Below are 26,903 nucleotides of genomic sequence, written 5' to 3' on the forward strand. Positions count from 1 at the left end.
CATTTTCCAGCTTCTAGCCACTACAAACAGGGCTGCCACAAACATTTTGGCACATACAGGTCCCTTTCCTTTCTTTTGTATCTCTTTGGGGTATAAGCCCAGTAGAAATACTGCTGGATCAAAGGGTATGCACAGCTTGATAACTTTTTGAGCATAGTTCCAAATTGCTCTCCAGAATGGCTGGATGTGTTCACAATTCCACCAACAATGTATCAGTGTCCCTGTTTTCCCACATCCCCTCCAACATTCCCCATTATCTTTCCCTGCCATTCTAGCCAATCTGATAGGTGTGTAGTGGTATCTCAGAGTTGTCTTAATTTGCATTTCTCTGATTAATAATGATTTGGAGCATATTTTCATATGTCTATAAATAGTTTCAATTTCTTCATCTGAGAATTGTCTGTTCATATCCTTCGACCATTTATCAATTGGAGAATGGTTTGATTTCTTATAGATTAGGGTCAGTTCTCTATATATTTTGGAAATGAGGCCTTTATCAGAACCTTTGATTGTAAAAATGTTTTCCCAGTTTATTTTTTCCCTTCTAATCTTGTTTGCATTTGTTTTGTTTGTACAAAAACTTTTCAGTTTGATATAATCAAAATTTTCTATGTTGTGGTCAATAGTGATCTCTAGTTCTTCTTTGGTCATAAATTCCTCCCTCTTCCACAGGTCTGACAGGTAAACTAACCTATGCTCTTCCAATTTATTTATCATCTCATTCTTTATGCCTAGATCATGAACCCATTTTGACCTTATCTTGGTGTACGGTGTTAAGTGTGGGTCAATGCCTAGTTTCTGCCATACTGATTTCCAATTTTCCCAGCAATTTTTGTCAAATAATGCATTCTTATCCCAGAAACTGGTGTCTTTGGGTTTGTCAAACACTATATTATTAAAGTTATTGGCTGTTTTGTCCTTTGACCCTAACCTATTCCATTGATCAACTAGTCTATTTCTTAGCCAATACCAGATGGTTTTAGTAACTGCTGCTTTATAATATAATTTTAGATCTGGTACAGCTAGGCCACCTTCATTTGATTTTTTTTTCATAAATTCCCTTGAAATTCTTGACCTTTTGTTTTTCCATATGAATTTTGTTATTATTTTTTCTAATTCATCAAAGTAGTTTTTTGGGAGTCTGATTGGTATAGCACTAAATAAGTAGATTAATTTAGGTAGTATTGTCATCTTTATTATATTTGCTCACCCAATCCAAGAGCATTTAATATTTTTCCAGTTGGTTAGATCAGACTTAATTTGTGTGGAAAGTGTTTTGTAGTTTTGCTCATAAAGTTTCTGATTTTCCCTTGGCAGATAGATTCCTAAATATTTTATACAATCAGTAGTTACTTTAAATGGGATTTCTTTTTGTATCTCTAACTGTTGGGTTTTGTTAGTGATATATAAGAATGCTGATGACTTATGTGGGTTTATTTTATATCCTGCAACTTTGCTGAAGGTGTAGATTGTTTCTAATAACTTTTTGGTAGAATCTCTGGGGTTTTCTAAGTATACCATCATATCATCAGCAAAGAGTGATAATTTGGTTTCCTCATTGCCTATTCTTATTCCTTTAATCTCTTTCTCAACTCTTATTGCCAAAGCTAGCATTTCTAATACAATATTAAATAGTAACAGAGAGAGTGGGCAACCTTGTTTTACTCCTGATCTTATTGGGAATGGTTGCAGTTTGTCCCCGTTACATATAATGCTTACTGATGGTTTTAAATAGATGCTACTGATTATTTTAAGGAAAAGTCCATTTATTCCTATACTCTCAAGAGTTTTTAATAGGAATGGATGTTGGATTTTATCAAATGCTTTTTCTGCATCTATTGAGAAGATCATATGGTTTTTGTTAATTTGATTATTAATATGGCCAATTATATTGATAGTTTTCCTAATATTGAACCAGCCCTGCATTCCTGGTATAAATCCTACTTGATCATGATGTATTATCCTGGGGATGATTTTCTGTAGTCTTTTTGCTAATATCTTATTTAAGATTTTAGCATCAATATTCATTAGGGAGATTGGTCTATAATTTTCTTTCTCTGTTTTCAACCTACCTAGTTTAGGTATCAGTACCATGTCTGTGTCATAAAAGGAGTTTGGTAGGACTCCTTCATTCCCTATTTTTTCAAATAGTTTATAAAGCATTGGGGCTAATTGTTCTTTGAATGTTTGGTAGAATTCACATGTAAATCTGTTGGAATCCTTACAAACTGATAACTAATTAGATTTGATCTAATCTTACAAGAAGATGTTTTGGGCAGAACCTGAAACAAGGTACTAAGTAGAACTAATTAATACAAGGCTTGTGTTTACACCTTTACTCATTGGAGTTCACAAGTATGCCAGCTTCACAAAGTAAACTTTGTAACTTTGAGTTCACACCTCCCTTGAAGCCCTTAGGGCCAGAAAGCACTATGGGAGAAAACCCATAATCCCTCTCTCTCGTATCCCACAATTCCTCCCTCTTGCATAAAAGAAACAGACAGAGGCTCTTGGAGTGATTTCACCGGAATGACATAAAGAGTGGAGCTGGCTGGAGGCTGAAGAAAGCAGATGCAGAGGCTGAAGGACAAAACCTTTGGATTTGGCGACATTCGGAGAGAGCTCTTGGAACCAAGCAGAGAGATAGGCCTCTAAGCTAACCGGGCTATATTGGAGATAATAAAAGATCTGAACTTTTATCACCTGGCTGCATTTGGGAAGAAGATCACCAACATTTTGGCGCCCAATGTGGGGCTGACAGACCCTCCCCACCCCCCCTCAGTGGATTTCAGTGGAAAAGCTCCGATCCTGATTCAGTGGAAAAGCTCTGATCCTGATCCAGTGGGAAAGACTCTTCAACCCAGAAATTAGGGTGAGTGCAACAAAGAAATTTTGTTAGAAGAGTTAAAGTAGAATTTCCTCTCCCCCAGAATCGCAGATGGAAATGGAGCAGCAACGCCCTATATCTCTACAAGGCCTGGGGGGAGGGCTTCCCAGCGAAGACTGATCCTAACTACTGTGTGAGCCTGACTCCTGAGTCTGGTGAGTCCAACCCTTTCCCTCTGCCAGCTGCACAAGATGCTCGTCTTCTCTTTGTGTGGTGTGGAAGCCTGGGGGAAATGGGACACCTCCTTTCTAGAATATGAGTGATTCTCTTTTCTATTCTTTCCTTTCTCCCACCTCTCTTGTCTTCTTTCTTTGCCCTTTTCCAACCCTTTCATTTTTTTCTGTTTTCCCTTTTTACTTCTCTTCCTTTCTCTTCATTCTCCTTTGTTTTCAGCTCCTCATGGATAAACTTCAATGAGTAGAATATCTGGTACCAGGAAGTTTCAGTCAACAGACTAGGGACCTACCATCCTAACCCATCCCTCCATCTAACTTACACCATTTTTTTTTTAAATAATTTTTTAGTGATAGAACGCATGCCAGGGTAATTTTTACAGCATTATCCCTTGCATTCATTTCTGTTCCGATTTTTCCCCTCCCTCCCTCCACCCCCTCCCCCAGATGGCAAGCAGTCCTTTACATGTTGAATGGGTTGCAGTATATCCTAGATACAATATATGTGTGCAGAATCAAACAGTTTTCTTGTTGCACAGGGAGAATTGGATTCAGAAGGTATAAATAACCCGGGAGGAAAAACATAAATGCAAGCAGTTTATATTCATTTCCAGTCTTCTTTCTCTGGGTGTAGCTGCTTCTGTCCATCTTTGATCAATTAAGGCTCTCTTTATCGAAGAGGTCCACTTCCATCAGAATACATCCTCAAACAGTATCATTGTTGAGGTATATAATGATCTCCTGGTTCTGCTCATTTCACTTAGCATCAGTTCATGTAAGTCTCGCCAGTCCTCTCTGTATTCATCCTGCTGGTCGTTCCTTACAGAACAATAATATTCCATAATGTTCATATACCACAATTTACTCAACCATTCTCCAATTGATGGGCATCCTTTCATTTTCCAGCTGCTAGCCACTACAAACAGGGCTGCCACAAACATTTTGGCACATACAGGTCCCTTTCCTTTCTTTTATATCTCTTTGGGGTATAAGCTCAGTAGAAACACTGCTGGATCAAAGGGTATGCACAGCTTGATAACTTTTTGAGCATAGTTCCAAATTGCTCTCCAGAATGGCTGGATGTGTTCACAATTCCACCAACAATGTATCAGTGTCCCTGTTTTCCCACATCCCTTCCAACATTCCCCATTATCTTTCCCTGTCATTCTAGCCAATCTGACAGGTGTGTAGTGGTATCTCAGAGTTGTCTTAATTTGCATTTCTCTGATTAATAATGATTTGGAGCATATTTTCATATGTCTATAAATAGTTTCAATTTCTTCGCCTGAGAATTGTCTGTTCATATCCTTCGACCATTTATCAATTGGAGAATGGTTTGATTTCTTATAGATTAGGGTCAGTTCTCTATATATTTTGGAAATGAGGCCTTTATCAGAACCTTTGATTATAAAAATGTTTTCCCAGTTTATTTTTTCCCTTCTAATCTTGTTTGCATTTGTTTTGTTTGTACAAAAACTTTTCAGTTTGATATAATCAAAATTTTCTATGTTGTGGTCAATAGTGATCTCTAGTTCTTCTTTGGTCATAAATTCCTCCCTCTTCCACAGGTCTGACAGGTAAACTATCCTATGCTCTTCCAATTTATTTATCATCTCATTCTTTATGCCTAGATCATGAACCCATTTTGACCTTATCTTGGTGTACGGTGTTAAGTGTGGGTCATTGCCTAGTTTCTGCCATACTGATTTCCAATTTTCCCAGCAATTTTTGTCAAATAATGCATTCTTATCCCAGAAACTGGTGTCTTTGGGTTTGTCAAACACTATATTATTAAAGTTATTGGCTATTTTGTCCTTTGACCCTAACCTATTCCATTGATCAACTAGTCTATTTCTTAGCCAATACCAGATGATTTTAGTAACTGCTGCTTTATAATATAATTTTAGATCTGGTACAGCTAGGCCACCTTCATTTGATTTTTTTTTCATAAATTCCCTTGAAATTCTTGACCTTTTGTTTTTCCATATGAATTTTGTTATTATTTTTTCTAATTCATCAAAGTAGTTTTTTGGGAGTCTGATTGGTATAGCGCTAAATAAGTAGATTAATTTAGGTAGTATTGTCATCTTTATTATATTTGCTCGCCCAATCCAAGAGCATTTAATATTTTTCCAGTTGGTTAGATCAGACTTAATTTGTGTGGAAAGTGTTTTGTAGTTTTGCTCATAAAGTTTCTGATTTTCCCTTGGCAGATAGATTCCTAAATATTTTATACAATCAGTAGTTACTTTAAATGGGATTTCTTTTTGTATCTCTAACTGTTGGGTTTTGTTAGTGATATATAAGAATGCTGATGACTTATGTGGGTTTATTTTATATCCTGAAACTTTGCTGAAGGTGTAGATTGTTTCTAATAACTTTTTGGTAGAATCTCTGGGGTTTTCTAAGTATACCATCATATCATCAGCAAAGAGTGATAATTTGGTTTCCTCATTGCCTATTCTTATTCCTTTAATCTCTTTCTCAACTCTTATTGCCAAAGCTAGCATTTCTAATACAATATTAAATAGTAACAGTGAGAGTGGGCAACCTTGTTTTACTCCTGATCTTATTGGGAATGGTTGCAGTTTGTCCCCATTACATATAATGCTTACTGCTAGTTTTAAATAGATGCTACTGATTATTTTAAGGAAAAGTCCATTTATTCCTATACTCTCAAGAGTTTTTAATAGGAATGGATGTTGGATTTTATCAAATGCTTTTTCTGCATCTATTGAGATGATCATATGGTTTTTGTTAATTTGATCATTAATATGGCCAATTATACTGATAGTTTTCCTAATATTGAACCAGCCCTGCATTCCTGGTATAAATCCTACTTGATCATGATGTATTATCCTGGGGATGATTTTCTGTAGTCTTTTTGCTAATATCTTATTTAAGATTTTAGCATCAATATTCATTAGGGAGATTGGTCTATAATTTTCTTTCTCTGTTTTCAACCTACCTGGTTTAGGTATCAGTACCATGTCTGTGTCATAAAAGGAGTTTGGTAGGACTCCTTCATTCCCTATTTTTTCAAATAGTTTATAAAGCATTGGGGCTAATTGTTCTTTGAATGTTTGGTAGAATTCACATGTAAATCTGTTGGAATCCTTACAAACTGATAACTAATTAGATTTGATCTAATCTTACAAGAAGATGTTTTGGGCAGAACCTGAAACAAGGTACTAAGTAGAACTAATTAATACAAGGCTTGTGTTCACACCTTTACTCATTGGAGTTCACAAGTATGCCAGCTTCACAAAGTAAACTTTGTAACTTTGAGTTCACACCTCCCTTGAAGCTCTTAGGACCAGAGAGCACTATAGGAGAAAACCCATAATCCCTCTCTCTTGTATCCCACAATTCCTCCCTCTTGCATAAAAGAAACAGACAAAGGCTCTTGGAGTGATTTCACCGGAATGACATAAAGAGTGGAGCTGGCTGGAGGCTGAAGAAAGCAGAGGCAGAGGCTGAAGGACAAAACCTTTGGATTTGGCGACATTCGGAGAGAGCTCTTGGAACCAAGCAGAGAGATAGGCCTCTAAGCTAACCGGGCTATATTGGAGATAATAAAAGATCTGAACTTTTATCACCTGGCTGCATTTGGGAAGAAGATCACCAACATAAATCCATCTGGTCCCGGGGATTTTTTTTTTTAGGGAGTTGATTAATAGCTTGTTCTATTTCTTTTTCTGAAATGGGACTATTTAAGCAATTTACTTCCTCCTCTGATAATCTGAGAAGCCTATATTTTTGGAAGTAGTCATCCATTTCACTTAGGTTATCAAATTTATTGGCATAAAGTTGGGCAAAGTAACCCCTTATTATTTCTTTAATTTCCTCTTCATCAGTGGTAAGTTCTCCTTTTTCATTTTTAAGACTGCCAATTTGATTTCCCTCTCTCCTTTTTCTAATCAGATTTACCAAAGGTTTATCAATTTTATTGGTTTTTTCATAAAACCAACTCTTAGTTTTATTTATTAGTTCAATAGTTTTTTTTACTTACTATATTATTAATTTCTCCTTTTAATTTTAGAATTTCAAGTTTAGTAACTGATTGGGGGTTTTTAATTTGGTCTTTTTCTAACTTTTTAAGTTCCAGGCCCAATTCATTGATCTTCTCTTTTTCTATTTTATTCAAGTAAGCCTCTAAGGATATAAAATTTCCCCTTATTACTGCTTTGGCTGCATCCCATAAATTTTGATATGATGTCTCATTGTTGTCATTATCTTATTCAATTATCTTGAAATTATTAATTGTGTCTATAATTTGCTGTTTCACCCAATCATTCTTTAAGATGAGATTATTTAGTTTCCAATTACTTTTTGCTCTATTTACACCTAACTTTTTGTTAAATGTAGTTTTTATTGCGTTGTGATCTGAAAAAAAAAGCATTTACTATTTCTGCCTTCCTGCATTTAATTTTGAGGTCTTTATGTCCTAATATATGGTCAATTTTTGTGTAGGTTCCATGAACTGCTGAGAAGAAAGTATATTCCTTTCTGTCACCATTCAGTTTTCTCCAGACATCTATCATACCTAATTTTTCTAATATTCTATTTACCTCTTTAATTTCTTTCTTATTTGTTTTGTGATTTGATTTATCTAAATCTGAGAGTGCAAGATTGAGATCTCCCACTATTATAGTTTTGCTGTCTATTTCTTCTCGCAACTCTCTTAGCTTCTCTTTAAGGAAGTTAGATGCAATACCACTTGGTGCATATATGTTTAATACTGATATTGCTTCATTCTCTATAGTACCCTTAAGCAAGATATATTTTCCTTCCTTATCTCTTTTAATTAGATCAATCTTTGCTTTTGCTTGATCTGAGATAAGGATGGCTACCCCTGCTTTTTTTACTTCACCTGAAGCACAATAGATTCTGCTCCAGCCTTTTACCTTTAGTCTATATGTATCTCCCTGTTTTAAATGTGTTTCCTATAAACAACAGATTGTAGGGTTCTGACTTTTGATCCAGTCTGCTATCCGCCTCCTCTTTATGGGAGAGTTCATCCCATTCACATTTGCAGTTAAAATAACCAATTCTGCATTTCCTGCCATCCTAATATCCCCAGATTATACTTTTCTTTTTCTTGCCCTCCTTCCCTTCTTCCCTATTGGTCCCACTAACGTTGCACAGCTCTCCCTCTTTAGTATCCCTCCCTCCTCCCTGGGAATCCCTTCCCCTTTCTTGTACCCTTCCCTTATTACTCTTTTTCCTTCTCCCTTTTCCTCTCCCACTTTTTAATGAAGTGGGAGAAGAATCTGTGTAAAATAAATATGTCAATTGTTTCCTCTTTGAGCCAACTCTGATGAGAGTAGGATTCACACAATGTTCCTCCCCCTCTCTAAGTTCCCTCATATATGATAGGTTTCCTCTGCCTCATTGTCGCATGTAGTTTCCCTCTTTTTATCTCCCTTCTTCCCTTTTTCTGGAACTATCCCCTTTCCATTTCTACTTCCCTTTTTTATGTTATATCGGTAAAATCAAATTATACATATGATTTTTATGTATATTCACAACAGAAATACAGTTCTCAAGAGTTCCTTTTACCTTTTTCTACTTCTCTTGATTCCTGTTGTTGAAGATCAAATTTTTTGTTGAAGTCTGGTTTTTTCCTTAGAAACAGATGGAATTCCTCTATTTCATTAAATATCCATCTTCTTCCGTGGAAAAAAATACTCAGTTTAGCAGGATAGTTTATTCTTGGCTGCATTCCAAGTTCTTTTGCCTTTCGGAATATCTGATTCCAGGCCCTTCAATCCTTTAATGTTGAGGCAGCCAGATCTTGCGTGACCCTTATTGTGGCATCTCGGTATTTGAACTGTTTTTTCCTGGCTGCTTGTAAAATTTTTTCTTTAGTCTGGAAATTCTGAAGTTTGGCCACAATATTCCTTGGAGTCTTTATTTTAGGGTCTTTTTCAGAAGGTGTTCGATGAATTCTTTCAACGCCTATTTTCCCTTCTGGTTCTATTACTTCTGGGCAGTTCTCTTTGATGATTTCCTGTAAAATAGTATCTAGGCTCTTTTTTTCATCATAATTTTCGGGTAGTCCGATGATCCTCAGGTTATCTCTCCTAGATCTATTTTCCAGATCTGTTGTTTTTCCCAGTAGATATTTGACATTTTTTTCCAATCTTTCATTTTTTTGGTTTTGCTTGACTGATTCTTGATGTCTCAATGAATCAGTCATTTCTATTTGTTCAATTCTAATTTTTAGTGAGTTATTTTCTTCATTAGCTTTTTTTACTTCTTTTTGTATATGTCCAATTGAGTTGTTTTGCTCTATGGAATTTTTTTCCATTTCACTAATTTTTTTTTTTTAGTGAGTCATTTTCTTTTTCCAATTCGCAAACTCTGTTTTTTACCTTTTCCAATTCACATTTCAGGAAGTTGTTTTCTTTTTCCACTTTATCAAATTTTTCTTTTAATGAGTTATGTGCCTTTTCTGTACTCTTTTGCATAGCTTCTCTTTCCTTTCCCCATTTTTCTTCTAGCTCTCTTTTAAGGTTTTGAATAGTCTCTTCTAGGAGAGCCTTTTGTATTGGAGACCAACAATTGTCTGGAGACTGTCTGCTATTATTCTCTTCAGGGTTGAAAAGCTGTTCTCTTTCTGAGTAGAAACTATCAATCGTTCTTTTGATTTTTTTACTCATTTTGTTAAAGCCTGTAAGGTCTGCCTTCAGAGCCAGGAGGTTACCAGCTTCCTCTGCAGAGCAGTGAAAGGTATATGGACGGGGTAGCTGTCCTGTCGACCGGGCTACAAAAAGCAGAGAGGTACTGGAGTGCTCTGGGAAAGAGTTCCCCACCCGAAAGTAACTCAAGCCTGCAGGGCCGGGCTGGGAAAGTGCCTTTCAAAGAACCTCAGCAGTGTGAGATAATGACTGCCCTGGGGCTAGTCACTTCCGGGTTTGAGGGGTTACTGCCAGATCTCATTAGGTTCTGGCGTTTTTTAGAGGACCCTCTGTTTTAAGCTTTAACTTCTCTGCCAGTTTACTGCTTTGTAATCAAGGCAGAGCAGTTAGCCTATAGCAGAGTCGTCTCTATAACTTCTCCAGCCACAGAGATCACCCCCACCCCTGGTCTGCTCAGGACGCCAGCCTCTCACTGCCTGTGCTAGTCTGTTCCTGGCCCCTCAGGACAAACCTTTCCTGGCGAGCTTCCGGATCGGCTGGTAAGTTGTAGTGCTTCTTATCTTCATGAATTTAAGCAATGAAGAGTTATTTTTGAGGCTGGATTAAATATTTGGTTATGAGGGTAATGAGAGGAGCTTAGAGAGTCGTGTGTGCCTGCTCCGCCATCTTGGCTCCGCCCCGGAAGTCTCTCTACACCATTTCTTTACAGATTTCCAGAACTGGAAAGATGAATCTTGTCAGAAGGAGCTCCTCTACTTGTGCAAGTTCAAAGCCTAGAGGAGAAAGCAAAAGAAGAAGCTGGAATTCAGCTGCTTGGAAACAAGCACAGCCAAGGAGAACCATGGCCATAATGCCTCTGTCCTTCCAAAGCATCTTCTTTTCTTCCTCCTTCCTCACACCAGCCCCTCTCCTCTTATTATCTGCCATCTGTCTCCACTTCTCCTTTTCCATTTCTTCTTTTCCTCTTACACTGAATTCATTGCTAACTTCCCCAGGGCCATTTATGCCATTTACCTCCATTAATTCAAAGTTAATACATAACCTGAATATAAATGGTCACAATGTTTTTAAAAAGTAGAAGAGATCAAGTTTAAGTTCTCACATATACTGTGAGAGTTCTTAACTAAAGAATCAGGAGGATCTCCAAAAGAAAAATTTGGATCACATTGAAATTGAAAAATTAAGCTTCACATTGATATATGAAATTCTGCTTTTTCCTGTATTTTTGGGAAGGAGGAGACAGTTCTCTCCTTTGTGGACTCCTTCTCATAGCCATTGACTTAGGGAGGATTCTCCTTCAGGTTCCTTCCTATTGGGTTATGTTTGTGAATGTTATGTCTTACTAATGATTTGTAACTTTGAATAAACTTACTGATCTGAGCCTCTGAAATTTTTTAATGAACTTCCAGTTTTTAATGTGATGGTTTTTCATGGTTTACAAATTCTTTCCTCATGTCAGATTTATGAAAAGCTTAGAGAAGAGGAAACTGAAACTCAGAGAAATTACAAAGATTACAGAGTTAGAAATGTACCAGCCCATATCTTTGGATTTCACATTTGGTCCCCAAATCTTTCCCTCATAATTTTGTTTCATCCTTATTTTAATTCAGCTAAGAATTTCTGGTAGGTCAGGTAGGAATTGCCATTTTTTGTTGAACTTAGTCTTCTTTCCATGTGTGAGAAATGCTATTGAAAATTAGTTCATCTGCTTATTGATCGACCAATCAACGCATATATGATTTTTCAGCTTTTCCTATGTCCCAGACACTCTAAGGATGCAAAGAAAAGCCAAAAATAGGTCCTTGATCTCAAAGAATATGGTGCTCACATTCTAAAGGGGGAGAGAGCATACACAAGAATAATACAGAAGAGATAAAAGATCATTTCAGAGGGGATTTATTGAGTTAGTCCCAACTGAGCCAGAGGCATGAAGTCTCCCTCATTAGATAGTCAAAGGAAGAACATCATCTGAGCCAGGAACAGAAACAAAGAGAGTAGCAAAAGCCCTCTTCTGATGCAGAATCCTCTCTGATTACTAATTCTCATAATGCTCCTAGAAAAAAGAGCCAGTCCCTCCCCTGTTGCATCTCTAAATCTAGGTCTCTATAAATCTCTATGGGGCAGCTAAGTGGTTCAGTGGATAGAACACTGGAATAGAAAACTGAAGATTCATCTTCCTGAGTTCAAATGTGGCCTCAGACAATTCCTAATTGTGTGACCTTGGGCACATCACATAACTATTTACTTCAATTCCTCATCTGTAAAATAACTTGGAGAAAGAAAAAACAAACCAATCTAATATCTTTGCTAAGAAAACCCCAAATTGGATCTCTAAATGTTGGACAGGATTTGAAGATGTTAATGAATTTTATATCTAATAACTTTGAACAAAGGATCACACTTGCTTCTTGAAGGTTAGGAGTTTGGGGGACTGTATTATGTATAAAGAGGTGAGGATAAGAGTCATACAATGTTTATCCCCCTCCCTTCTTTCCCTCAATTATAATAGGTCTTCTTTGCCTCTTCATGAGATGTAATTTCCCTCATTTTACCTCCATTTTCCTCTTTTTCCAATATAATCCCTTTTCTACTTCTAGTTTATTTTTCATATTATTACATTAAAATCAAATTATATCCACACTTTCTAAGTATACCCATAAGACAGGTATAGTTCTCAAGGTTCTTTTCTTTTTGCCTTTTTATGCTTCTCTTGAGTTCTGTATTTGGATATGAAATTTTTTGTTTAACTCTGGTCTTTTCATCAGAAATAAATAAAATTCACCTGTATCGTTGAATGTCCATTTTCTTCCCTGAAAAACAATGCTAAATTTAATTGGATACTTGATTGTTGGCTACAATCCAAGTTCCTTTGCCTTTCAGAATAGTAGATTTCAGGCCCTTCAGTCTTTTAAGGTGGAAGCTGCTAGGTCTTGGGTAATCCTAATTGTGGCTCCTTGATATTTGAATTGTTTCTTTCTAGATGCTTGCATTATTTTTCCTTGATCCAATAATTCTGAAATTTAGCTACAATTTTCCTTGGAGATTTTATTTTGGGGTCTCTTTCAGAAGGTGATCAGTGAATTCTTTCAATGGCTACTTTACCTTCTGGTTCTAGGATATCAAGACAATTTTTCTTGTTGATTTCCTGAATGATGATGTCTAGGCTTTTTTTTTTTCATCATAGTTTTCAGGAAAGTCCAGTAATCCTTAGATTTTCTCTCCTAGGTCTATCTTCTAGGTCAGTTATTTTTTAATGTGGTATTTCATGTTTTCTTCTATTTTTTTATTTTAAAAATTTTGTTTGATTGATTACTGAGTCATTCACTTTCATTTATTCAGTTCTAATTTTTAGTGTGCTATTTTCCTCAGTTATCTTTTTTAGCTCCTTTTGTATTTGGTCCAATTGAATTTTTAAATGAGTTGTTTTGTTCATTGGATTTTTCCCATTTCACAAATTCTGTTTTTCAATGAATTGTTTCCTTTTTCATATCTATTTTGGAAGGCATTGTATGCTTTTTCCATTACATCAAATCTATTTTGTAGGGAGTTATATGCTTTTTCTATTTTACCAAATCTATTTTGTAAGTAATTTTCTTCAGATAATTTCTATTTTTCCTTTTCCATATCCTCTTGCAAAGATCTCATTTCCTTTCCCCATTTTTCTTCAAACTATCTTTTAAGGTTTTGAATAGTCTCTTCTAGGAGAGCCTTTTGTATTGGAGACCAACAATCGTCTGGAGACTGTCTGCTATTATTCTCTTCAGGGTTGAAAAGCTGTTCTCTTTCTGAGTAGAAACTATCAATCGTTCTTTTGATTTTTTTACTCATTTTGTTAAAGCCTGTAAGGTCTGCCTTCAGAGCCAGGAGGTTACCAGCTTCCTCTGCAGAGCAGTGAAAGGTATATGGACGGGGTAGCTGTCCTGTCGACCGGGCTACAAAAAGCAGAGAGGTACTGGAGTGCTCTGGGAAAGAGTTCCCCACCCGAAAGTAACTCAAGCCTGCAGGGCCGGGCTGGGAAAGTGCCTTTCAAAGAACCTCAGCAGTGTGAGATAATGACTGCCCTGGGGCTAGACACTTAGCAGTGAGAGTTTCTCTGCCCCAAACCAAACCCTGCCCTGGGGCTGTGGGTATTAGCAGCTGAGCAGTGAATGGATTTGCAGGGATAGGAAGTGTCTGCCGGGGGAAGCGCAGTCAGCTGGGGAAGTTCTATTGCCCCAGGCCGAGCCCCCCACACTGCCGATTATAGCTGCCCAGGCTGTGCCCCACTGTTGTGCAGATTAGTAACTGTCCCCGCAAAAGCCCCGAACTGCCAGATGTGGCCACAGGCCTGGGGTAAAGTCTGCCTGAGTCACTTCCGGGTTTGAGGGGTTACTGCCAGATCTCATTAGGTTCTGGCGTTTTTTAGAGGACCCTCTGTTTTAAGCTTTAACTTCTCTGCCAGTTTACTGCTTTGTAATCAAGGCAGAGCAGTTGCCTATAGCAGAGTCGTCTCTATAACTTCTCCAGCCACAGAGATCACCCCTGCCCCTGGTCTGCTCAGGACGCCAGCCTCTCACTGCCTGTGCTAGTCTGTTCCTGGCCCCTCAGGACAAACCTTTCCTGGCGAGCTTCCGGATCGGCTGGTAAGTTGTAGTGCTTTTTATCTTCATGAATTTAAGCAGTGAAGAGTTATTTTTGAGGCTGGATTAAATATTTGGTTATGAGGGTAATGAGAGGAGCTTAGAGAGTCGTGTGTGCCTGCTCTGCCATCTTGGCTCTGCTCCCAGCAATTTTTTAACGAGATAAAAAGTGAAGACACTTTTGTTTTAAAAACTTCTTAAATTTTTATGAAGTGTGTGTGTGTATATACACTTTATGTATAAAAAAATTAGTAATATTTATTCTAAACCTTTAGGGTTGGCAAGGAGTGAATATTACTGTCGGAATAAAGAAGATGGGAAAGAATCAATGGGTAGAGTTTGTAGAGAGACAGATATTAACTCAAAGTAATAAAAAAGTAAGAGCTATTAACAGTGAAACAGGTTGCCTGAGGAAGTGGAAAATTCCTTGTTGATGATTGGAGTTATTCAAGTGAAAAACTGGATGTCACCTTGCAAAAGATATGTGTTATAAAAGAGATTCCTATTGAATTTGGAGTTAGTATAGGTGATTTCTAAGGTTTTTTTTTTCCTTTTAAATGAGCAGTTCTATGGATCTAATACCTACTTCCAAATTTGAGATATAAGTAAAAAAAAATTATAATGGGATTATGCTTTTATTTTTAATAAGGACAGTTTAATAAACTATGGGGGAACATATTTTTAAATTTTAAACATAAGAAATGAAACAAGCATTTCCATAATATAGTATAAAAGTGGGGAAAAGATTGCTTATGAAACTGAAAATCTATTGTGTACAATTTGCTTATTCTTTTTAAATATATAATAGTCATCATGTAATTTTCTTTCCCCCCCTTTCCTCCCCTAGAGATAACTACCATTAGACACAAATACATAAATATAGGATAAAATCACTATCTATTTTTTAATTTATCAGTTCTTTCTCTAGATACAGATAATATCTTTTTTCATAGGTCTTTTATAATTGATTCTTCTCATATACTAAGAAAGAGGAGTCATATTTCTAAGCAGAAAAAGCTGAAGTGAAGATCCATCTAGTATTGTAGGTAGGAAACCATGGAAAATCATTTTTTACTCTTCTTCCATAGTAAATTCTGAGGGCTTTAAAGTTGAAAGTGACTTTGGAAGCTATCTAGTCCAATTATTCCCATTTTTATAGATAAGGAACCTAAGATTCAGAGAATGGAAGTGATTTGCATCTGGTTTCACAGGTAACAGCAGTAGAACTAGAAGGCCAGGTCTAAATTCATTACTTTTCCTGTCATATCACCAAAGCAAAAGGAATAGAATTGAGAAGTTGGCTACAAGTCAGAACTATAACTTCAAAGGGAAATCACTTCACTTATCACAGCTAATACTCTAGGCTTTGAGGCTATAATCATAGAGAAGGAAAACTAGAAACCTTATCCAAAGAATTTCCCTTGGTCCACCATGATCTCTTCATATAGGGATTCAAAGGGTGTGTGTGTGGGGGGGTGTAAGACAGAAAAAGAAAGACAGAAAGAGATGGCCCTCACTGACAATCTGATAAGTCTATGGAAGATAGTTTGTACAGTAAAAAGAGTGCCAAGTCTAAAGTCAGCAAGACTTATCTTCCTGGTTTAAATGTTGCCTCAGACACTTATTAGACTTTAGGCTAATCACTTAACCCTGTTTGTTTCATTTTCTTCATCTGAAAATGAGCTGGAGAAGGAAATGGCAAACCATTCCAGTATCTTTGACAAGAAAACGCCAAATTGGGTCACAAAGAGTTAGATACACAACTGACATGAATGAATATTTACAATAAAAATATCTATGGACCCTTTCTCAGAACAATGTCATAGAATAAAGAAATATAAGATTACAAAGAAAACTAGTTATTTTAAATAGTTACTATGATATATTTTTTAAAGTTTACTGGCACTACATTAAGAGCCATTGACAGTACAAATCAGTCAGGTCAGAAGGTGTCATTCCCTAGATCAGGTCTTTCCACATTTATGACCTTTACTAAGATAAATTATTCCAAAATTGCCCTTATTAAACTTAGATAAGAGAGTTCACACAACAACTGATTATATTTCACAAATTATCTTGTAGCTATACACATTTGGTACAGAGACTGATGCTTTGAAACCATATTTGTATTTAGGAAATAATTTCAAAGAATAGAAAAAAAGAAGAAAATATATGTTAAGATCCATTATTTGTAAAGAGATATAATTAAGGCAGTTAGGTAGCAAAGTGGAAACTGGGCCTAAAATCAGGACTTTGTCTTGCTGAGTTCAATCTGACCTCAGACACTAAATGACCTTGGGCAAATCACTTAATCCTGTTTGCCTAGGTTACAAATGACCTGGAGAAGGAAATGGTAGACTCCTCCAGTATCCTTCCCAAAAGAACTTCAAATGGAGTCAGGAAGAGTGCCACATTACTGAAACAAGTGAACAACAATAACAAATAATCAGATGAGAGTTTGAGTGTGCTCATTATTTCCTGTGTTTTTCATCTCTTCAAGTGACTTCTCAACAGAAGAAAGTCCTTCCAAAATCAAAAGCCACTGGAAACTTAAGGAATTTGGGTAAATAATGCATACCAGCATATGGCCCTCACACACACACACACACACACACACACACACACACACACACACACATTAAATAAATCCCCATTACAACATCTCTGGATGGAAGGACTACAAAGATAAGGAATAATTTCTAACACTAAAGAATGTAAAAATTTACATTGGACAAATGAAGAGATAGAAGAATATGGAAACATGTTAGTACATATCATTTTTAATAGGATGTTTTAAGACGAAAATCTAGGAAGAAAATATTCAGCTTCAGCATGCATAGAACATTTGGCCAAAAATATGTGTAAGATAAAAGATAAGAGAAAGTTTGAAAAACTTCAAGGTCATACAGTTTCCTGGAGAGATATTAGGACATACTGAGCAAAATAAAAAAGGAAGAAAATGTTAGTATGAGAAAATAGGACATTTTGGCATTCTAAACTTAGATTAAGAGGTTGAAAAAGTTTCACAAAAGATTTTAGTATAAAGATGGTATCTTAGCCTCCGGCCCAAGCAGAACTTATATTATCTGGCCCCAGGGAACATAATTTGATAAAGATCCCACACAGAGTTTTTATAGATTCTTAGATACTATGATATGTAAGACCTAAATCTAAAACATTTAAAAATGTTTCTAAACTAATCTTCTAAACTATATCTTCACAAGTTACATTTTGAAGGTAATTTGCTGGATTTCATCAATGGGGGCATATCTAAGCTAGTAAATTCATATCCCATATATAAGTCCCATCAACTCACATCAGGACTACTGCTTATTAGCTGCCTCAAAGTCAACTTGAAACAGAGATAACTGTATATTTTACATATTTTTGCTTATATTAAGAGAAGGATCATCAATCAAATTTCTAGTATATGCAAAGTATTGTGTTCTTCAGTAGAAAGAGCACTAAAGTCACTCTGACATATATTATGTATACAATTTTTGGTTGAGCAAGTCACTTAACTTGATTGGACCTCAGTTTTCTAATTCATAGATAATCTAGTGGTTAGAGCAATGGGCTTAGAATCAGGAAGAGCTGAGTTTGAATCTGGACTCAGAGACTTACTACTGTGTGACCCTTGGCTTATTTAACCTCAGTTTGTCTCCATTTCCTTGGCTATAAAATGAGGATAATAATAGAATCTATTGCTGTAAAGACCAAATGAGATATATTAATATTTAATAAAATAATGAGAGTGATGCAGTGCCTGACATAGGTGTTAAATAAATGCTTATTTCTTTCTTTCCTTCCACAAAATGGAAGGTTTTGATTATATAGTTTCTGAGGATCCTTTTGGAATGAAATTTTTGATCCTATAAAAGAATTTCTTATATTTGGAAGGCAGAAATAGAAATAAGGATAAAATAATAACTTCCTGAGCTTGGTGTTTAAAGTCCCCTATTGTTATGGTGCAACTTTCCTTTCTAAGTGTTTCACATTTCTCATTTTCACACACTATGTTCTAATAAACCTGGACTACTTCCTGTTCCCTGAACTCAGTATTCCATCTTCCACATCCATGCCTTTTCCCAGACTATTGCTTTTTGCTAGGGATGCACTTCCTAGTTATCACCATATTTTAGAATCCTTCTCTTCCCTCAAGGTTCAATTCAGTTGTCACCTTTAACAGAATGCCTCTCGATAGTAGTCTTCTAGCTCTTTAATCATTCTGTATTTACTTATCTGGGCAATAAGTGGCACAATGGAGAGAGTGCCATGACATCTGACTTCAGAAACTTAGCTGTGTGACTCTGGAAAGTCACTTAATCCTCTTTGTCTGAGTTTCCTCCTCTATAAAATGAACTGGAGAAGGAAATGACAAATTACTCCAGTATCTTTGCCAAGAAAACCACAAATATGGTTATGAAGGATTGGACACAACTGAACAACAAACTCAACTTATATCATTCTCCACTTCCAGCAGAATGTAAGTGTCTTGAGCATTACTAATAAATATTACTTATCTTTATATTTTCATTTTATTTTATCTTTTATTCCAGTTTCAATATTTTATATTGCTATTCCCTGCTCCTACCATAATGTTTTGCCTGATATATACTTAGTAATTTTTTGTCTACTTTAATGTAGCTAAATTGGACAGTTGGATTTTATTAAGCTAACATAGAGGAATTTGGGTGGTACAGAATGTTGGCTCTGGCATTTGGAAAACCTGAGTTCAAATCCAGCCTAAGACACTTACTAGCTTGGAGAATGGCTGAATAAATTATGGTATATGAATATTATGGAATATTATTGTTCTATAAGAAATGAACAGCAGGATGATTTCAGAAAGGCCTGGAGAGACTTACATGAACTGATGCTGAGTGAAACGAGCAGAGCCAGGAGATCCTTATCTACTTCAACAACAATACTATATGATGATCAATTCTGATGGACCTGGCCATCCTCAGCAATGAGATGAACCAAATCAGTTCCAATGGAGCAGTAATGAACTGACCTGGCTATGCCCCACGAAAGAACTCTGGGAGATGACTAAGAACCATTACATTGAATTCCCAATCCCTATATTTTTGCCTGCCTGCATTTTGGATTTCCTTCACGGGCCAATTGTACAATATTTCAGAGTCCGATTCTTTTCGTACAGCAAAATAACAATTTGGTCATGTATATTTATTGTGCATCTAATTTATACTTTAATATATTTAACATCTACTGGTCATCCTGCCATCTGGGGGAGGGGGTGGGGGAAAGGAAGGGAAAAATTGGAGCAAAAGGTTTGGCAGTTGTCAATGTTATAAAATTACCCATACATATAACTTGTAAATAAAAAGCTATGAAATAAAAAAAAGTAAAAAAAAAAAAGACACTTACTAGCTATGTGACCCTGAGCAAGTCACTTAATCCTGTTTGCCTCAGTTTTCTTTTGTAAAATGGAGATAACAATGGCATTTACCTTCTAGTGTTTTGTGAAGATCAAATGAAATAATTTTTGTAAAAATTTTTACAAAATCTTAATATGCTATGTAAATATAGTAGTGTTATTGTAGTTGAAGACGTTGTCCCCAACATAGCCTTCAAATTACTTTTCATTTAAAGATATATCACAGAAAAAAGATAAGTGATCTTGTATATATTTTGTATTGATATCACTGTATGTTTCCCTCCCAAGAAAGTGTTTTGGTTTTGTCTTTGAACCTCCAGAATGTGACCTAGCACTTGTCTTGAAAGTAAGTACTTTAAAAAAATTTTGAATACATGAGTAAAGCAGGTTTATATAAGGAAAAATTTCTTAGCAATGAAAACTACCAAAAAGAAAATTAAGTTACTTCAAGAGGCTTTTGGTTCTTCATTATTGGAGCTCTTCAAGTGGGACTTAAGTGTCCACATATTAGGAATGCTAGAATAAATAAACAATAATAAAGCTAACAGTTATATAACATTCTAAGTTTTTAAATATCTTATTATATCCTCACAAAATCCCTGAGAGATAGGCACTCTTATTATTATCTCCCATTTTACAAATGAGAAGACTGAGGTTTAAAAATCCAGAAAACTCCCCAATGTCACAGAACCTGTAAGTGTTTGAGCCAGAATCCAAACCTAGATTTTCCTTAATCCAAATCAAACATCAGACTCAACTCTATCTTGCTGAAAGAAAAAAGTATTTCTTTTCAGATATGGATTAGACCAGATGGTTTCTAAATTCCCTCCCAATTCTGAGTTCCATAGTTCTCTAATGACTTTGCTTCAGAGAAAAGCTAACTTTCATCTTGGTAAGATGTGAACTCTTATTCTGAGCCCAAGACGGAACCCAATCCAGAGCAGGCACTTAATAGATACTTTATGAATTGAATGAGATGTCAAAGTCCGCACATTCAACCAAGTCCATTTTTCATCTCTCTGCCAGCTTTGAACTTTAGCTTATTCTCTTTATCAAACCATATGTCTTTTGCTAAGGAAATAGGTTCACTGAGCAAGTGACACTGGCTAATAATAATAGTAATGTTAACATTGTGTAGCACTGCTTTGTGCCAGACACTGAGATAAGCACTTTATAAATATTATCTCCCTTGATTCTCATAACAACCCTGAGAGATAGCTTGCTATTATTTTTAATACAATGTTTTTATTTTCCCCAGTTACATATAAAAATATCTTTACATTTGTTTTTTAAAACTTTTGAGTTCCAGATCTCTTCCTTTCTCTCTATTCCCAAACCCCATTAAGAAATCACATGTGAAATTATGCAAAACATTTCCATAAAAGTTAGTTGCAAAAGAAAATATAGATTCTCCCCAAAAAATACCTTCAAGAAAAATAAAGAGAAAAATTAAAGAGCATGCTTCAATCTATATTCAGATATAATCAGCTCTTTTTCTGGGTATGGCTAGTAGCTTGCTATTATGATCCTCATCTTATAAATGAACAATTAAGGCTTACAGATATGAAATGACTGGTCTATCATCACACAGTCAGCGAGGGCAGATTTGCACTCAGGTCTTCCTGGCTCCATCCCCAGCACTCTATGCACTGACTTACCTGCTGCTGCATCAGGATTTGGAAAATCCATCAAACTACTCCTTTATGATCCTAACTCAGTCATTCCTTTCTTGACCACTCTCTAGATCAGGGGTTCTTAATTATGTTTGTGTATGTGCATGTGTTTGTCACGGGCCCATTTGAAAGTCTGATGAAGTCCTTGGACTTCTCCTCAGAATAGTGTTTGTGCTTACCTTCATAATGAAACGAAATATTAAATTTCATCTGCAGGTTAAAATAAAAAACAGTTTATTTTCCTAGCCAATTCAGGGATTGATAGCCCTTCAATTCTATCCTGTAGTCCTGTAGACCTCATGTTAAGAACCTTTGTTCTAGGTCTGGAAATGGCACCTGTGTCAGGTGGAGTTGGTGTGAGAAGAAATATCCCTTCCCCAACCCCTCCCTGCTTCCCAGGACAATCAAATTTTTTTGGCCAGACCCTTCTGCCCACCAAAAGAGAGCAGAGTCAGGTATAAAGAGGTACATACCATAGATGATGAAATGGATAGTGCTTTAGATATTTTGGATATCCATTTAAATGAATAGGATTCGTGTTTAGTTGGGGATCTTTTCATTGGCAAGTCACATTTATGAGACCTAATAACAGTCCATAGCAAGGCAGTGCTATTCTTTTTGACAATTCATTTCCCTACAGACTATCCCTTCAAACTACCAAAGATTAAGAATTTATCATTCAAACATTAACACCAATGGTGGTCCTAATCGTCTAAGATTACAATGGTCTCCTGTCTATTTCTAAAATTCTTTTACCCATGTTTTCACTGCTATGTGATTCGTATCCAGATGATTCTTTAGTTCCATATCTTGCATGAATCTATAAAAAATGGGACAAGTACAAAAGAATATCTCAAAAAAGAACTCAGAAATATGCCATGTGATACTATCTTAAAGTCATAATGACCTGTATTATATCTGGAAAAAACTTTATATCATTCTCCACTTCCAGCAGAATGTAAGTGTCTTGAGCATTACTAATAAATATTACTTATCTTTATATTTTCATTTTATTTTATCTTTTATTCCAGTTTCAATATTTTATATTGCTATTCCCTGCTCCTACCATAATGTTTTGCCTGATATATACTTAGTAATTTTTTGTCTACTTTAATGTAGCTAAATTGGACAGTTGGATTTTATTAAGCTAACATAGAGGAATTTGGGTGGTACAGAATGTTGGCTCTGGCATTTGGAAAACCTGAGTTCAAATCCAGCCTAAGACACTTACTAGCTATGTGACCCTGAGCAAGTCACTTAATCCTCTTTGTCTGAGTTTCCTCCTCTATAAAATGAACTGGAGAAGGAAATGACAAATTACTCCAGTATCTTTGCCAAGAAAACCACAAATATGGTTATGAAGGATTGGACACAACTGAACAACAAACTCAACTTATATCATTCTCCACTTCCAGCAGAATGTAAGTGTCTTGAGCATTACTAATAAATATTACTTATCTTTATATTTTCATTTTATTTTATCTTTTATTCCAGTTTCAATATTTTATATTGCTATTCCCTGCTCCTACCATAATGTTTTGCCTGATATATACTTAGTAATTTTTTGTCTACTTTAATGTAGCTAAATTGGACAGTTGGATTTTATTAAGCTAACATAGAGGAATTTGGGTGGTACAGAATGTTGGCTCTGGCATTTGGAAAACCTGAGTTCAAATCCAGCCTAAGACACTTACTAGCTTGGAGAATGGCTGAATAAATTATGGTATATGAATATTATGGAATATTATTGTTCTATAAGAAATGAACAGCAGGATGATTTCAGAAAGGCCTGGAGAGACTTACATGAACTGATGCTGAGTGAAACGAGCAGAGCCAGGAGATCCTTATCTACTTCAACAACAATACTATATGATGATCAATTCTGATGGACCTGGCCATCCTCAGCAATGAGATGAACCAAATCAGTTCCAATGGAGCAGTAATGAACTGACCTGGCTATGCCCCACGAAAGAACTCTGGGAGATGACTAAGAACCATTACATTGAATTCCCAATCCCTATATTTTTGCCTGCCTGCATTTTGGATTTCCTTCACGGGCCAATTGTACAATATTTCAGAGTCCGATTCTTTTCGTACAGCAAAATAACAATTTGGTCATGTATATTTATTGTGCATCTAATTTATACTCTAATATATTTAACATCTACTGGTCATCCTGCCATCTGGGGGAGGGGGTGGGGGAAAGGAAGGGAAAAATTGGAGCAAAAGGTTTGGCAGTTGTCAATGTTATAAAATTACCTATACATATAACTTGTAAATAAAAAGCTATGAAATAAAAAAAAGTAAAAAAAAAAAAAGACACTTACTAGCTATGTGACCCTGAGCAAGTCACTTAATCCTGTTTGCCTCAGTTTTCTTTTGTAAAATGGAGATAACAATGGCATTTACCTTCTAGTGTTTTGTGAAGATCAAATGAAATAATTTTTGTAAAAATTTTTACAAAATCTTAATATGCTATGTAAATATAGTAGTGTTATTGTAGTTGAAGACGTTGTCCCCAACATAGCCTTCAAATTACTTTTCATTTAAAGATATATCACAGAAAAAAGATAAGTGATCTTGTATATATTTTGTATTGATATCACTGTATGTTTCCCTCCCAAGAAAGTGTTTTGGTTTTGTCTTTGAACCTCCAGAATGTGACCTAGCACTTGTCTTGAAAGTAAGTACTTTAAAAAAATTTTGAATACATGAGTAAAGCAGATTTATATAAGGAAAAATTTCTTAGCAATGAAAACTACCAAAAAGAAAATTAAGTTACTTCAAGAGGCTTTTGGTTCTTCATTATTGGAGCTCTTCAAGTGGGACTTAAGTGTCCACATATTAGGAATGCTAGAATAAATAAACAATAATAAAGCTAACAGTTATATAACATTCTAAGTTTTTAAATATCTTATTATATCCTCACAAAATCCCTGAGAGATAGGCACTCTTATTATTATCTCCCATTTTACAAATGAGAAGACTGAGGTTTAAAAATCCAGAAAACTCCCCAATGTCACAGAACCTGTAAGTGTTTGAGCCAGAATCCAAACCTAGATTTTCCTTAATCCAAATCAAACATCAGACTCAACTCTATCTTGCTGAAAGAAAAAAGTATTTCTTTTCAGATATGGATTAGACCAGATGGTTTCTAAATTCCCTCCCAATTCTGAGTTCCATAGTTCTCTAATGACTTTGCTTCAGAGAAAAGCTAACTTTCATCTTGGTAAGATGTGAACTCTTATTCTGAGCCCAAGACGGAACCCAATCCAGAGCAGGCACTTAATAGATACTTTATGAATTGAATGAGATGTCAAAGTCCGCACATTCAACCAAGTCCATTTTTCATCTCTCTGCCAGCTTTGAACTTTAGCTTATTCTCTTTATCAAACCATATGTCTTTTGCTAAGGAAATAGGTTCACTGAGCAAGTGACACTGGCTAATAATAATAGTAATGTTAACATTGTGTAGCACTGCTTTGTGCCAGACACTGAGATAAGCACTTTATAAATATTATCTCCCTTGATTCTCATAACAACCCTGAGAGATAGCTTGCTATTATTTTTAATACAATGTTTTTATTTTCCCCAGTTACATATAAAAATATCTTTACATTTGTTTTTTAAAACTTTTGAGTTCCAGATCTCTTCCTTTCTCTCTATTCCCAAACCCCATTAAGAAATCACATGTGAAATTATGCAAAACATTTCCATAAAAGTTAGTTGCAAAAGAAAATATAGATTCTCCCCAAAAAATACCTTCAAGAAAAATAAAGAGAAAAATTAAAGAGCATGCTTCAATCTATATTCAGATATAATCAGCTCTTTTTCTGGGTATGGCTAGTAGCTTGCTATTATGATCCTCATCTTATAAATGAACATATTAAGGCTTACAGATATGAAATGACTGGTCTATCATCACACAGTCAGCGAGGGCAGATTTGCACTCAGGTCTTCCTGGCTCCATCCCCAGCACTCTATGCACTGACTTACCTGCTGCTGCATCAGGATTTGGAAAATCCATCAAACTACTCCTTTATGATCCTAACTCAGTCATTCCTTTCTTGACCACTCTCTAGATCAGGGGTTCTTAATTATGTTTGTGTATGTGCATGTGTTTGTCACGGGCCCATTTGAAAGTCTGATGAAGTCCTTGGACTTCTCCTCAGAATAGTGTTTGTGCTTACCTTCATAATGAAACGAAATATTAAATTTCATCTGCAGGTTAAAATAAAAAACAGTTTATTTTCCTAGCCAATTCAGGGATTGATAGCCCTTCAATTCTATCCTGTAGTCCTGTAGACCTCATGTTAAGAACCTTTGTTCTAGGTCTGGAAATGGCACCTGTGTCAGATGGAGTTGGTGTGAGAAGAAATATCCCTTCCCCAACCCCTCCCTGCTTCCCAGGACAATCAAATTTTTTTGGCCAGACCCTTCTGCCCACCAAAAGAGAGCAGAGTAAGGTATAAAGAGGTACATACCATAGATGATGAAATGGATAGTGCTTTAGATATTTTGGATATCCATTTAAATGAATAGGATTCGTGTTTAGTTGGGGATCTTTTCATTGGCAAGTCACATTTATGAGACCTAATAACAGTCCATAGCAAGGCAGTGCTATTCTTTTTGACAATTCATTTCCCTACAGACTATCCCTTCAAACTACCAAAGATTAAGAATTTATCATTCAAACATTAACACCAATGGTGGTCCTAATCGTCTAAGATTACAATGGTCTCCTGTTCTATTTCTAAAATTCTTTTACCCATGTTTTCACTGCTATGTGATTCGTATCCAGATGATTCTTTAGTTCCATATCTTGCATGAATCTATAAAAAATGGGACAAGTACAAAAGAATATCTCAAAAAAGAACTCAGAAATATGCCATGTGATACTATCTTAAAGTCATAATAACCTGTATTATATCTGGAAAAAACTTTTTATCACTGTCCCTTTTTTTGTTTTTCTTATCCAGCTGCTCCTCAACCATACCTTTAATTTTTAATTTTTATTTTTATTTAGTTATGCACATTTATTATGCACATGCTTATCTGAGAACATTTAAATTCTTCTGTCCTTGAATAATAATTACTTTTAGAAGCTGTAGTTAAAAAAGAACAATTGCTTAAGATTCAGGATATTTTAAAATGTGGAGCATGTGAATTATGTGGCCAATGTCTTCATTCTAACTTGGTTATGAAACTAAAACCATTTCTCACAGCTCTAACAGATACTGAAGATACAATCTGAAGAGAAGGTAGATAGATGCATAATAGCGTCCATCTTGTTTAAGTCTTCCATTGTTAGAGATCTGAGGTTTCATGATCTATTTTATACTCATAACTTATTTGGTTGGAGAATTATTACTTAATTTGTAGCATTGGCAGAACAGAAAATATGGTGTATTTTATGCATGTCAGTTAAAGAATGACTTTCTCTTGTTCTTCAGAGAATGGAAATTGGAAGTCAAACATCTTTTGTATTTCAAAATTGGGTCTTTGA

The 26,903-nt window shown here is 35.7% G+C and overlaps 2 pseudogenes; both read left to right on the forward strand.

Moving 5' to 3' along the window:
• The window catches only part of LOC127557375 (ubiquitin-conjugating enzyme E2 D3-like), a 36,349-nt pseudogene extending 14,068 nt beyond the window's left edge, over positions 1 to 22,281 (forward strand).
• Positions 22,282 to 22,748: 467 nt separating this feature from the next.
• LOC127557376 (ubiquitin-conjugating enzyme E2 D3-like) lies at positions 22,749 to 26,293 on the forward strand (annotated as a pseudogene).
• The last annotated feature ends 610 nt before the right edge of the window (positions 26,294 to 26,903 follow it).

This window comes from Antechinus flavipes, chromosome 3 (genome assembly GCF_016432865.1).
Source record: "Antechinus flavipes isolate AdamAnt ecotype Samford, QLD, Australia chromosome 3, AdamAnt_v2, whole genome shotgun sequence".
NCBI classification, from domain to species: Eukaryota; Metazoa; Chordata; class Mammalia; order Dasyuromorphia; family Dasyuridae; genus Antechinus; species Antechinus flavipes.